This window comes from Amblyomma americanum, chromosome 2 (assembly GCF_052857255.1).
Source record: "Amblyomma americanum isolate KBUSLIRL-KWMA chromosome 2, ASM5285725v1, whole genome shotgun sequence".
Taxonomy (NCBI): domain Eukaryota; kingdom Metazoa; phylum Arthropoda; class Arachnida; order Ixodida; family Ixodidae; genus Amblyomma; species Amblyomma americanum.
Genome location: NC_135498.1, coordinates 210,069,287 through 210,081,523, shown reverse-complemented (window position 1 = coordinate 210,081,523; position 12,237 = coordinate 210,069,287). Strand labels below are relative to the sequence as shown.

Sequence of the window (12,237 nt, the reverse complement as noted above, 5' to 3'; positions counted from 1 at the left end):
ATAACATCGAGTTTTATTTTTACCTCTGGAATCAGTGAGCCTGAAACGGTTAAAAGGAGAAGTCTAGCGGTGCGGTATCTTTTGCTTTATATGCTGTCATTCTCGCCGCAAACCAAGTGACGTTTATGTCGTCTTGCTCTGTTATAACGCTCACACGTAATAGCATTTTATCATTGATTGTATCAACAGTGCCAGTCCAATCTACCACACCCTTGAAGGGACACTTCGAAGAAGCTGAAGGTGGCCTGTATTGCTAGGTAACAAATTTCAAAAGACAAATATTGTTTTTTCAATAAAAACGGTGTTCTTATAGTGAAGAAAAGCGTTCCCCCACTCAGAGACCCGCTGTAACCTACAAGAAAACAATATAGGTGTGTCCACTACCTGCGAATTTTCCAACTGATCTGGCGTCAGCAGATAAAGTTTTTATGCCCGGATTCAAGGGTATTGTAGCATAGCCATGGCGTTCACGCAGTAACGCCAGACCAGGGAAGCAGCAGCTTAGTCAGTAGAACCACAAATGAGCGTTTATTCATAGGTGTAGGGCGTATTTATAGTAGCCTAGTGGCAGGAAGATAGGAAGGAGCACGTGTTAGTCCGAAGCTCTGAAGAATCGCCAGATAGGGCGATATAAGGTGCGCGCACGCGCACTTCGAAAACACATGAAGTTGCAACATTCCTTCCCCCTCAGAAATGAAAGCGTTGCACTGGCTTGCGTTCTCTCATTGAGCGTCTCAGAGTTTGTTGTGCGACACCTGTATTCAACGGGGCCACCGGAATATCTGGTTATGGAAGATCTGGGGAACCGGTGCCATTTGGGGTGCGCCGAGCGTCATGCCTTCATCCGGTTTCTCCGTTTCTGGACGTTGTAGTTGTGTTGCTTGGTCTGGCTCAGAGCAATGTGTGTTGGTTGTAGTTACTGCAGGAATATCCCCTGGTGCTCCTGGTCGCGGGCGGACCTGGTCTACATGCCGCTGGACGACTCCCTCTGATGTTTCCACGGTCACCATTCTCGCTCCAGACGTCGTCTTCACATGGTCGGGCGTCCACTTGCTCCCCGCACCGTAATTGCGGGCATAGACCTCAGTTCCAATTAGTGGCAGCCAGTCATCGTTGTTCTCTTTTGGTCCTGGAAGTGCTGGAGGAAAGCATGTGTCCAAGCGTGAGCGTGTTTGATAGCCCAAAAGCAGCTCTGCTGGGGATTTACCCGATTTTCGCGGAGTCCTCCGGTAGTTAAAAAGCAACCGTACCCGGTTCTCTTCCAGGTTTGCTTCCCTCATTTTTGGAAGGCCATCTTTTATAGTTCGCACTGCTCTTTCCGCCGCATCATTAGGATGGGGATGGTATGGAGCACATCGAAGGTGCACAATGTTGTTTGCCAAGAGCGACGTGAAGTCTTGACTGGTAAACTGGCTTCTTTTGTCAGAAACGATCGTACGTGGTATTCCGAACCTGATGAAAATGTCCCCCAGACAGTTAACGGTAGTCTGCGTTGAAGCGTGCGACAAAGGTATTGCTTCGAGCCATTTGGTATGTGCGTCGACTACTACGAGTATCATTTTTCCGCAGATCGGACCCGCGTAGTCAATGAATACAGGACCACCTTTCGCTTGTTACAGGCCAGTTAACGGAGGCGGCCGCGGCTGGCATCGGCAGATTTATCACACAGTTCTGGCACTTCTGCCAAGGCCTGGCCACCACAAGAAATTACGTGCGACAGATTTCATTGCCGGTGAACCCTAGTACGATTCCTGTAGAAGATTCAGCACTCCCTCCCTAACTTCGGTCGGTATTATGACCCTATTACCACAGGACACCAGTTCATGTGCAATGGATAATTCGAGCTTACGGTCAAAAAACGACAGTACGGCCCGGGTCATCCCGTTTGCGTTTCTGGGCCACCCATGCAGTATGTACCGTTTGACCTCGACCAGGACAGAGTCAGAAGACGTTAATGCCTTCAGCTCACGCGTTGTCACAGCGCCATAATTCAGCTCATTCAGTGACAGCACGTATTCGGGCGGCTCACCGTCGTCGTCAGCTTCCAGAGATCGCTGCGGCAGTCGGCCCAGACCGTCAGCATCTGTCGTCCTGGTGCGTACTGTAGCCGGTATCGGCAGGCGGAGCGCCCACGTTGTATCCGTGCGGCGGCCATTGTGGGCGTCTGCTTGTCTGATCTCAGCAGGCCCAGCAATGGCTGATGGTCAGTCACCAGGGTAAATTCCCGACCTAGAAGGTAGTCAAGGAATTTCGTGACGCAGAATACCAGTGCCGGTGCCTCTCGCTCGAGCTGTGAATATTTGCGCTCCGCCTGCGTTAATGTTCGCGAGCGGAACCCGATGGGCCTGTGATCGTTACCAGTCGTGTGAAACAAAACAGCTCCCACACAGTTCGGAGACGCCTCACATTCAAGTTTAAGTTCCTTCGAAGGGTCTAAATGAAAGAGAACCATGGCTGTTTTAAGGTTTTGCTTGGCACGAATAAATGCGAGCTCTTGACGCTGTTTCAATTGCCAGCGTGCATTCTTTTCAAGCAGTTGATGCAATGGAGCAAGTGTGGTTGACATGTTCGGCAGAAACCTCGCGTAAAAAGTAACCATGCCCAAAACAGAACGTAGCTCGCCGACATTACTTGGGCTGGGTGCCTGCATGATAGCGTCAAGGTTTTTCTCTGTCGGATGAAGCCCATCGCGACCGATGCGATTTCCTAGGTAAGTTACTGCTGGGCTGCGCAACTTGCACTTATCGAACCTTAGCTTTACTCCACGCTCTCGGAAGCGCTCCAAGACGTTTTTCAGCCTCTCACCGCTGTCACTTGCTTTTTCGGAAATGAGCACATCGTCCAGTAAAGCCTGTGCTCCTGGAAGGCCAGCCAAAACCTCATCCATTTTTCTTTGGAATATCGCGGGCGCAGAGGCTATCCCGAAAGGAAGCCTGTTGTAGCAAAATAGCCCTTTTGGCGTATTGACACAAACTTTCTTAGCGTCATCATCTAGCGCCACTTGACTGTATGCATCCCGTATATCTAGAGTGCTGAACTTGTCCCCATCGTGTAGTTCGGCGAACATATCCTCAATGATTGGCAATGGGTATTGCTCAGTTGCACACGCAGGATTCACTGTAGCCTTGAAATCGCCGCAGATCCTTACTGCGCCGTCTTTCTTAAGCACTGTGACTATGGGCGTTGCCCATTCAGAGTGTGCCACCGGCGACAGTACGCCCAGAGATACAAAGCGGTCCAGCTCAAGTGGCACCCGCTCGCGTAGCGCGTATGGAATGGATCTGGCTTTAAAGAACTTGGGTACGGCGCCTTCCTTCATGTGCGGGCTAGTTGGAGGTCCTTTGATTAGTCCCAGTTCCTCGCAGAACACGACGTGGTAGTCATGGAATGGAATATGCTGCTCTCGCTGGATTCGCTTGCTTCTTTTCTTGACGCTGAGTCCTTGACAAAACGAACCACCTGAACACCTGCGCTGTTCAACTTATCGTACAATTGACGCGGAATGACACAAACGGGCGACTCGGTATCGACTTCCATGCTCAGCTGCACGCCGTCCCATGCAAATGTTCGGCGGATCGGCGGTTCCAGACATCTTTTTCGTTCTGATAATAATATTTGTTTTTTTTGGGGGGGGGGGAAGGAAATGGCGCAGTATCTGTCTCATATATCTTTGGACACCTGAACCGCGCCGTAAGGGAAGGGATAAAGGAGGGAGTGAAACCAAAGTCCATATGTGGGCGGCTTCGTGTTCCTGGTCTGCTGAGGTTTCCGTCCCCAAGAGGGCGTTAGTTTGCGCCGTCCTCGCCGTGCCTTGTTCTCGAGCTCCGCGGCTCCTACATTTCCTTGCGAAGGAACCCCGTCGTCCACAGCGATAACAACTAGCGTTAGACCAGGAGCAACATGCGTCATTATGTTTCGTACTACCGCACCTTGAGCATTCTTGATGTGCTGCAGCCCTCCTCTCGTCCAGCAGAGTTTCCTTCTGATGCGCTTGCACTTTTACTACGGGTGTCGTTGCCGGTCTAATCATGCGTTTTACGCCACTATCCGCAGCCTCAGCTGCAAGGGCCATTGTCTCAGCGTCTTGTAGCGTAAATTCCTGCTGTGCCAGTAACTGCTTCTGCAGGGCCTCTGACCGTATACCACACACAATGCGGTCTCTTATCATGCGATCTAAAGCACTGGCAAAATTGCAATTGTCAGCTTTACGCCGAATATCTACCAGGAATTCATTAATCGGCTCACCCTCCGCCTAAAGAACTTGAAGATTTCGGTGATTTCGTGTCTCTTCGAACTGTAAAGCTCACTCAAATCTTTGACGACTTCTTCATACGTCAACGCATTTGGTTTGCGTGGAGCCACCTTTCCTGCCAGCACTTCAATCGTATGCGTATTTAGCGCGGCAACCAGCAATGCTCTTTTCTTAGTCGAGTCTTCAATTGCATTAGCTTCGAAGTATGCTTCTACCTTGATAAGGTACGGCTGCCACTTATCTTTGTCTTCTTCGAAGTCCGAAAGGTGGTGAGCCATGACGGCCTTGATTTCTTGGTTCTGCGTGCTTTCCTGTTCAGTGTCGACTTTCACTGCATGGGCGATGTCCATCCTCGTCGCCACTGTAGCATAGCCATGGCGTGCTCGCAGTAACGCCAGACCAGGGAAGCAGCAGCGTAGTCAGTAGAACCAAAAATGAACGTTTATAAATAGGTGTAGGGCGTATTTATAAGTAGCCTAGTGGCAGGAAGATAGGAATGAGCACGTGTTAGTCGTGATAGTCCGAAGCTCTGAAGGATCGCCAGATAAGGCGATAAAAAGTGCACGCACGCGCACTTTGAAAACACACGAAGTTGCAACAGGTATAAGCTAAACCACCGACACCACCATTCACTTAGAACCTCGGATCACAGAGTGCCCTTCAGTATAAACATCGCGACTTTGAATCGAGCCGCGGGGAGAATTTTAAGGCGAGTGAGTTAAGGAGATCGTGCCACAGAAAAACTGGTGTCGTCATCGGCGTCGTTGACCATAAGCGAAGCATCGACAAACATCGCCAGAGAGGCAACCTAGGAGGCAGGTAGGCCACATGAGTCACGTGAGGTTGTGGCGCATTCGCCAATTCGCATTCGCGCATTCACGTGACGCTGTGGTGCATATCCAAGTTTTTTCATAGATGGTCCCATTATTGAGGGTGTACACAAAACTTTCGCAAACAAAATTAGATACCCATGCGACTCTTTAAATAATTGGTAAAATGTGCAGTGTTCTTCACAATCCATTTGTACACACCAAGAAAGGGTTTAAGATCTAATTTGTTATTCTTAACTGTTTTCGTCTCATAAATTTCCCTCTTTCGGCGACGAAATACTGTGCGTACAGGAGAATACACAAGAGCACAAAACAGCCGTGCAGCAGAACTTTGGGTTTCTTTTTGTTGAGGATTGGCGATGGGCAGACACCCGGAGTCTGAACTCTTGGACTGTTAGAAGGGGCTTAAATGAGCGCACCCTAAACCAAGATGGAGTCGAGCACGCCCCAGCGCGTGTCCCCCGGCGCACATTTCCAGCGGTCTTCCTCTTCCTCGCTGGCTGGGTAGCGAAGACGATTCAAAATGATTCAACACAGCTGGCGACGAAGTCCTCGACGGTTAGCATGGCTTTATGAAGAGCATCTTTCTTCACCACGGGACAGTTCTGAGTAGACCGTAAGGTACTGATGTCTTAATATGGTATAGCTGATGTCCTGTTGAGTATGGTGGGCTAACGGGGGCATAGCATATTAAAAAGTACAGGGGAGAACACAGCTCTTTGCCATGTCGATTGTTTCGTTATGGCCACCACACAAACACGATTCTAAAAGAATGGTGCTAACGGTACGGGGGCCGTTCGGCTCTAAGCCTATCCTTTTCTTAGTAAATGCGACTCTGCAACACCACCTTCCCGACATAACAAAAAAAAAAGACAAAAGTCAACTATGCTCCGTGTGGAATCATTCTACGTCGGAAGCTTCTGTACTGGGGCAGTCGTCTAAAACGAGTAGCAGATGTTGCTCAAGCAAACGGCACGCTTAGATTCATGATGTAAGTAGCGCAAACTTTCTTAGTATGGCGTTGCGCACACGACGAGACAAACACAGGCAAGAGTAGGACTACAGAAAGAGCGCAAACTATCAACTGACTTTATTGCTATCACAGCAACATATATATGCAGAAACAACACGTGCAAAAAAAAGAGGAGAGGGGACAAAGATGAAGTTTGTGACAAGTCAAGTCAAAACGTGTCAACAAAAGCAGCAGAGCAAATTTTTCTCTTTATTATATAAGGCGACCGAGGTATCACTTACACAACTATCACCTTTTTCTCTGATGTAAAATGGCTCCAAAAGTTCGCGGGATATTTTGCCCAGAATCTTGATATCCTTTAGAATCGGCTCACAACCAAGGCATGAAATGCAATGAGCGGGCAACTTCGCCCCTTCTTTTTTCTGTATAGAAAGCGCATGCTCCCCTGCTCATTCATTGACGCAGCGTCCAGTTTGGCCGATATACACACGTCCACATTTGAGCGGGATTTGGTAGACCACGCCAGTGGCATATTTGGCAAACTGTACAGCATGTTTGACTGTGCATGCGTTCCGTGGGGTTCCATCCTTGGTGATCCTGGAGCATAACCCAGCGAGCTTTTTTGGGGCCGAAAATACCACCGGAACGCCATGCCTGTTGGCCACTTTTCTATATTGTGGGAGACTTTGTGCATATATGGCACCACCGTCGGCTTTGTACTACGCATGCGCTCAGGGACACAGCTGCGCTTGCCTTTCTTTACCTTCTGCAAAAGGTTCTCGGCTACCGCAGAGTGGAGCGAGCAGGGGAACTCGGCTGAAAGCAGCCTGGTGATCTGATTGTAAATGTTTAAGGCTGATTCTAAGCTTGACATTGCAATTGCTCTTTTCACAATCTTTGAGTGAGCAGAATGAAATGGATGAAGTGCTTTCTGTGCTCTAGGAGCATATTTCCAGCAGACATGATTCAAGCCAAACTGCAAGATAATGTCTAAAAACTGCAAAGAACCGTTAGGTGGGAGTTCGTCAGTTAACACCAAACCTTTTCCATTTTGTCTAAAAAGAGTCAGAACACTGCTAACTGGGCCAGCGCAGGTCACCAAGAAAGCTATGCACCAACTCGCCCAGCAAGAATTTCATCTACAATATTTGACTAGCACTGAGGGCCCTTTTCTTAATGTTTCTCCTTCACCTGTCCAAGTCAACGCCTGCGTGGACCTCATCGTCAGCTCAACGCGCCGTGCCAGGTACATCGTGTTCTGTTTGCGGAAGGGTCTCATTCCTGGAGATGTAAGTGCTTTGTTCGGTCCCCTGAAACCAAGAGTGGAGCTTTTGAAGCGCATATGCAGGTATATATGATCAGACCTTTGGCGTCATGTACGCAGGTTCAAGACGTTTTGCGATCGCTTTGTTGCGCTTTAGACCCGGGTTGGCTAGCGGAAATCAAGTTGCGTACCGCCAGAAGATTTGCAGCTCAGAGGACTGAGTTTTGGGGAGCTAAGTGCCTTCAGCAAGCTATCGCTCGCACCAGACCAGCAGGCAAAGCGAAAGTTACAAGTAGCCTTCTAGTTCTGGACGAAGTGGTGCTGCCTGAAGAGGTGGCTGGCATTCTTGGCAAGGGCCCGAAGTACAGTTATGAGCCATCGGTTCCAGCTCACGACCTGTTAGCGTTTAATCGGTGCATTTCTAGCAAGGCTGACGGAGAGGATCGTGAGAGGTGCCTCTTGGAGGGAGTGAGGCTCTAACAAAAACAGTTTCTACGGCTTTCACCAGGAACACCAAAGACCCAGCAAGAAGCGTCGTTACTTTCTTCAGGCACAACAACCCGCGGTTAGGAAGAATTGACATCTGAGCTAGTTGGTTTTTCATTTTCAAAAATTATCTAAAGCGCACTTAGGACAACAGACAAGGGAGACGCTTGTGTTGTTTGGTCTCCCTTGTCTGTTGTCCTAAGTGCGCTTTATATTACATTATATTACATTAACTTGCAGTTTGGCATGAATCATGTCTGCTGGAAATATGCTCCTAGAGCACTGAAAGCACTTATTTTTGAAAATGAAAAACCAACTAGCTAAGATGTCAATTCTGCTTCAGTTCATTTCTAGTACCTTGAGCTCCTCTGTAAGTGTTAATCCTCTTCTGAATAATCCTGCCAACCTGGCAGCTTTAATAGCTGTTTGTGCGTACAAGGTGCGCTTGGCCTCCTGGAATGCAAAAAAATAAGCGCTTGAGTTGTTTGGTCTCCCTTGTCGGTTGTCCCAAGTGCGCTTTATATAATTTTTGGAAACCCGTGGTTACTTGAGGCCGACAAGAATGGAGGATTCGTTGTCCTAAAAGAAGATTCCTTCAGCGAAAAAGCGGCACAAGCTATCGCTAATAACTTCGTCCGCGTCAAACCAAGTGCCACAAGGATTAAAAGCAAGGCTTCAGCGTTTTGCAGGTAACTTGAATTGTGTAAACTTGCAAGCTCGATTATCACCTGTAAAAAGAAAGCGCTGTAAGTTTTCTTCACGGCAAAAACACACAAGGACGTTGTACCCTTTAGAACTATTGTAAGCGAGAAGGGTTCTTGGCATATGTTAATTAGCCAGTTTATGCAAAAACATCTTGGTGCTTTACAGGTTGTAGACCCTTTTGCGACAAAAAACTCCGGTGATTTAGTTAGGTTCTTGGCTTCTACTCCTCATATTGGCTATGCCTTCTCTATTGATGTGGAAGATCTGTTTTATTCTGTGCCTCATAATGAATTGTTCGCGGCCGTAAAAGAATGCATATAGAGCTCCGGTGAAATAGCCTTTCAAAGCTAGTCTGGCGTTACAACAGACAGTTTTATGTTCTTGCTGTAATTTTATTTGCAAGCCACCTTTATCTCTTTTAAAGACAGTTTCAGATTCAAAGACAAGGCATCTGCATTGGCTCCTGTGTCGCCCTGGTCCTCTGCGAAATATCTTTAGCTGCTATTGACCGTACCCTGACTCTAGAGCTTACTAACCTTGGTGTTCTTAAATGTTTTATTTATGTTGACGATTTTGAATTGTTTTTTTCTAAACAAAAAACGGTGACCGGCACTGACTCAGATAGCAGTGTTTTAACTCTTTTTAGACAATATGGCCAAGCTTTGGCGTTCACTCACGAACTCCCACCTAACGGTTCTTTGCAGTCTTTAGACATTACCTTCAGTTTCGCTTGAATCATGTCTGTTGGAAATATGCTCCTAGAGCACAGAAAGCACTTCTTCCATTTGATTCTGCTCACTCAAAGATTGTGAAAAGAGCAATTGCAATCTCAAGCTTAGAATCGGCCTCAAACAAATCATGCCAACATGAAATGCGTTCCAGCTTTTACAATCAAATCACCAGGCTGCTTTCAGCCGGGTTCCCCTGCTCGCTCCTCTCTGCGGTAGCCGAGAACCTCTTGCAGAAGGCAAAGAAAGGCAAGCGCAGCTGTGTCCCTGAGCACATGCGTAGTACAAAGCCGACGGCGGTGCCATATATGAACAATGTCTCCCACAATATAAAAAAGTAGCCAACAGGCATGGCGTTCCGGCGGTATTTTCGGCCCCAAAAAAGCTCGCTGGGTTATGCTCCAGGATCACCAAGGATGGAACCCCACGGAACGCATGCACAATCAAACATGCTGTACAGTTTGCCAAATGTGCCACTGGCGTGGTCTACCAAATCCCGCTCAAATGTGGAGGTGTGTACATCGGCCAAACTGGACGCTGCGTCAACGAACGAGAAGGGGAGCATGCGCTTTCTATACCGAAAATAGAAGGGGCGAACTTGCCCGCTCATTGCATTTCGTGCCTTGGTTGTGAGCCGATTCTAAAAGATATCAAGATTCTGGGCAAAAGCGAAAGCAAAATATCCCACGAACTTTTGGAGCCATTTTACATCAGAGAAAAAGGTGACAGTTGTGTAAGTGATACTTTGGTCGCCTTATACAATAAAGAGAAAAATTTTCTCTGCTGCTTTTGTTGACACATGCAGACTTGATTTGTCACAACCTTCATCTTTGTCCCCTCTCCTCTTTTTTTTGCACGTGTTTTTTCTGCATAAATATGTTGCTGTGATAGCAATAAAGTCAGTTGATAGTTTGCGCTCTTTCTGTAGTCCTACTTTTTCCTGTGTTTGTCTCGTCTTGGGCGCAACGCCATACCAAGAAAGTTTGCGCTACTTACATCATGAATCTAAGTGTGCCGTTTGCTTGAGCAACATCTGCTACTCGTTTTAGACGACTGCCCCAGTAGACAAGCTTCCGACGTAGAGTGATTCCACACGGAGCATAGCTGGCTTTTGTCTTTTTTTTGTGATGTCGGGAAGGTGGCGTTGCAGAGTCGGTTTTACTAAGAAAAGCATAGGCTTAGAGCCGAACTGCCCCCGTACCGTTAGCACCATTATTGTAGAATCGTGTTTGGGTGGTGGCCATAGCGAAGCAATCGACATGGGCAAAGAGCTGTCTTCTTCCCTGTACTTTTTATTATGCTATGCCCCGATTAGCCCACCATACTCAACAGGACATCAGCTATACCATATTAAGACTTCATTACCTTTCGGTCTACTCGGAACTGTCCCGTGGTGAAGGAAGAGGCTCTTCATAAAGCAATCCTAACCGTCGAGGACTTCGCCGCCAGCAGTGTTGAATCATTTTGAATCGTCTTCGCTGCCCAGCCAGCGAGGAAGAGGAAGACCGCTGGAAATGTGCGCCGGGGGACACGCGCTGGGGCGTGCTTGACTCCATCTTGGTTTAGGGTGCGCTCATTTAAGCCCCTTCTAACCGTCCAAGAGTTCAGACTCCGGGTGTCTGCCCATCGCCAATCCTCAACAAAAAGAAACCCAAAGCTCTGCTGCACGGCTGTTTTGTGCTCTTGTGTATTCTCCTTTACGCACAGTATTTCGTCGCCGAAGGATGGAAATCCACGAGACGAAAACTTGTTAAGAATAACAAATTAGATCTCAGACCGTTTCTTGGTGTGTACAAATGGATTGTGAGGAACACCGCACATTTTATCAATTATTTAAAGAGTCGCATGGTTATTTAGTTTTGTCTACACCCTTAATAATGGGACCATCTATGAGAGAACTTGGATATGCCATCCATCTTAATCTTTATAAATAACGTCTGAATTTGCACCCTCAGTTCTACAGAATCAAAACAGGAAAAAGAGAGGCCCGATTTCTATCCAGTACACCAGAATCCGGACGCTGGTAATTAGCTTCGTGAACTGAGCTATTCTAGAAATTAGAGCATGCGCTGCCGCTCTCCTCGTACAGATATTACTGACGCCAGCAATACACGAAGGAGGGAATAAATGATAATAGATGAAAACGAGACAGAGGCTGAAGATGTGTCAGAACGAAGTCGGCTATTCGTCAGTCTTGCTGAGGTTCACTCCCTCGTCTGTGCTGCTTCCTTCTTTTTTCTGTATTGCGTCATTCGGATGATTTTAAGATGAACCAGTATCAGCTGGCGCAGTCGTCACCCTTGCTGCGTAACGAACAGCGCCTGCCGTAAACTTCCTTTACACGACGCATTACTTGCCCCGCACATAAGCTACTGCAGTTACGTGTTGCTTAGCACCACGAGAGCAAATATTGATGAAATAATTGTTCCTAAAAATAGCTACCTTCTTTAGATATATAATTTGGTTCGTCAGTCTACCACAAGATATCTCTTTGCCGAATACAATACAAGTAGCTTTGGCTATCAGGCTGCAAACAGGCTTGTTGCATGTTTTCTATTTTACTCACCATGACAGTCAAAGATTCCTTCGTTCCACGGCGTTGGTGCACCCTAGAGCTACTCATTTAACTCGAATTTGCGAAATCAGGCACGTGCCATACTATCGCACTCAATACAAGCTCCAATGATTAAAAGAGAGTCTACCGGTGTTACTAAAAAAATCAAACAGGTAGCGTTGAAATCGGCAGAAGATTAACGAATGTACTTGTCAGAATTATAAAATGAAACCCATCGATTGTGACGATAAATTTTCTAGCGGGCCTCTTTTTCCTGGTACTTTTTCAAACGGTGTAATTTTTATTGCCTGCAAACAACGTCTGCTGCTGCCTTGTAAACCGCTCCATGGCCCAGTCAAGTTGCTGGCAACAACTTTTAGCCCTGAAGACCGTTTAGTATTATAGTACATAAAGAACTCAATAGAATTGACCGCAGCTTGCGTGC

The 12,237-nt window shown here is 47.3% G+C and overlaps 1 pseudogene; it reads right to left on the bottom strand.

Annotated features, from left to right (window-relative positions):
• Positions 1–687: 687 nt before the first annotated feature.
• LOC144119442 (uncharacterized) lies at positions 688–2,155 on the bottom strand (annotated as a pseudogene).
• Between the last annotated feature and the right edge of the window lie 10,082 nt (positions 2,156–12,237).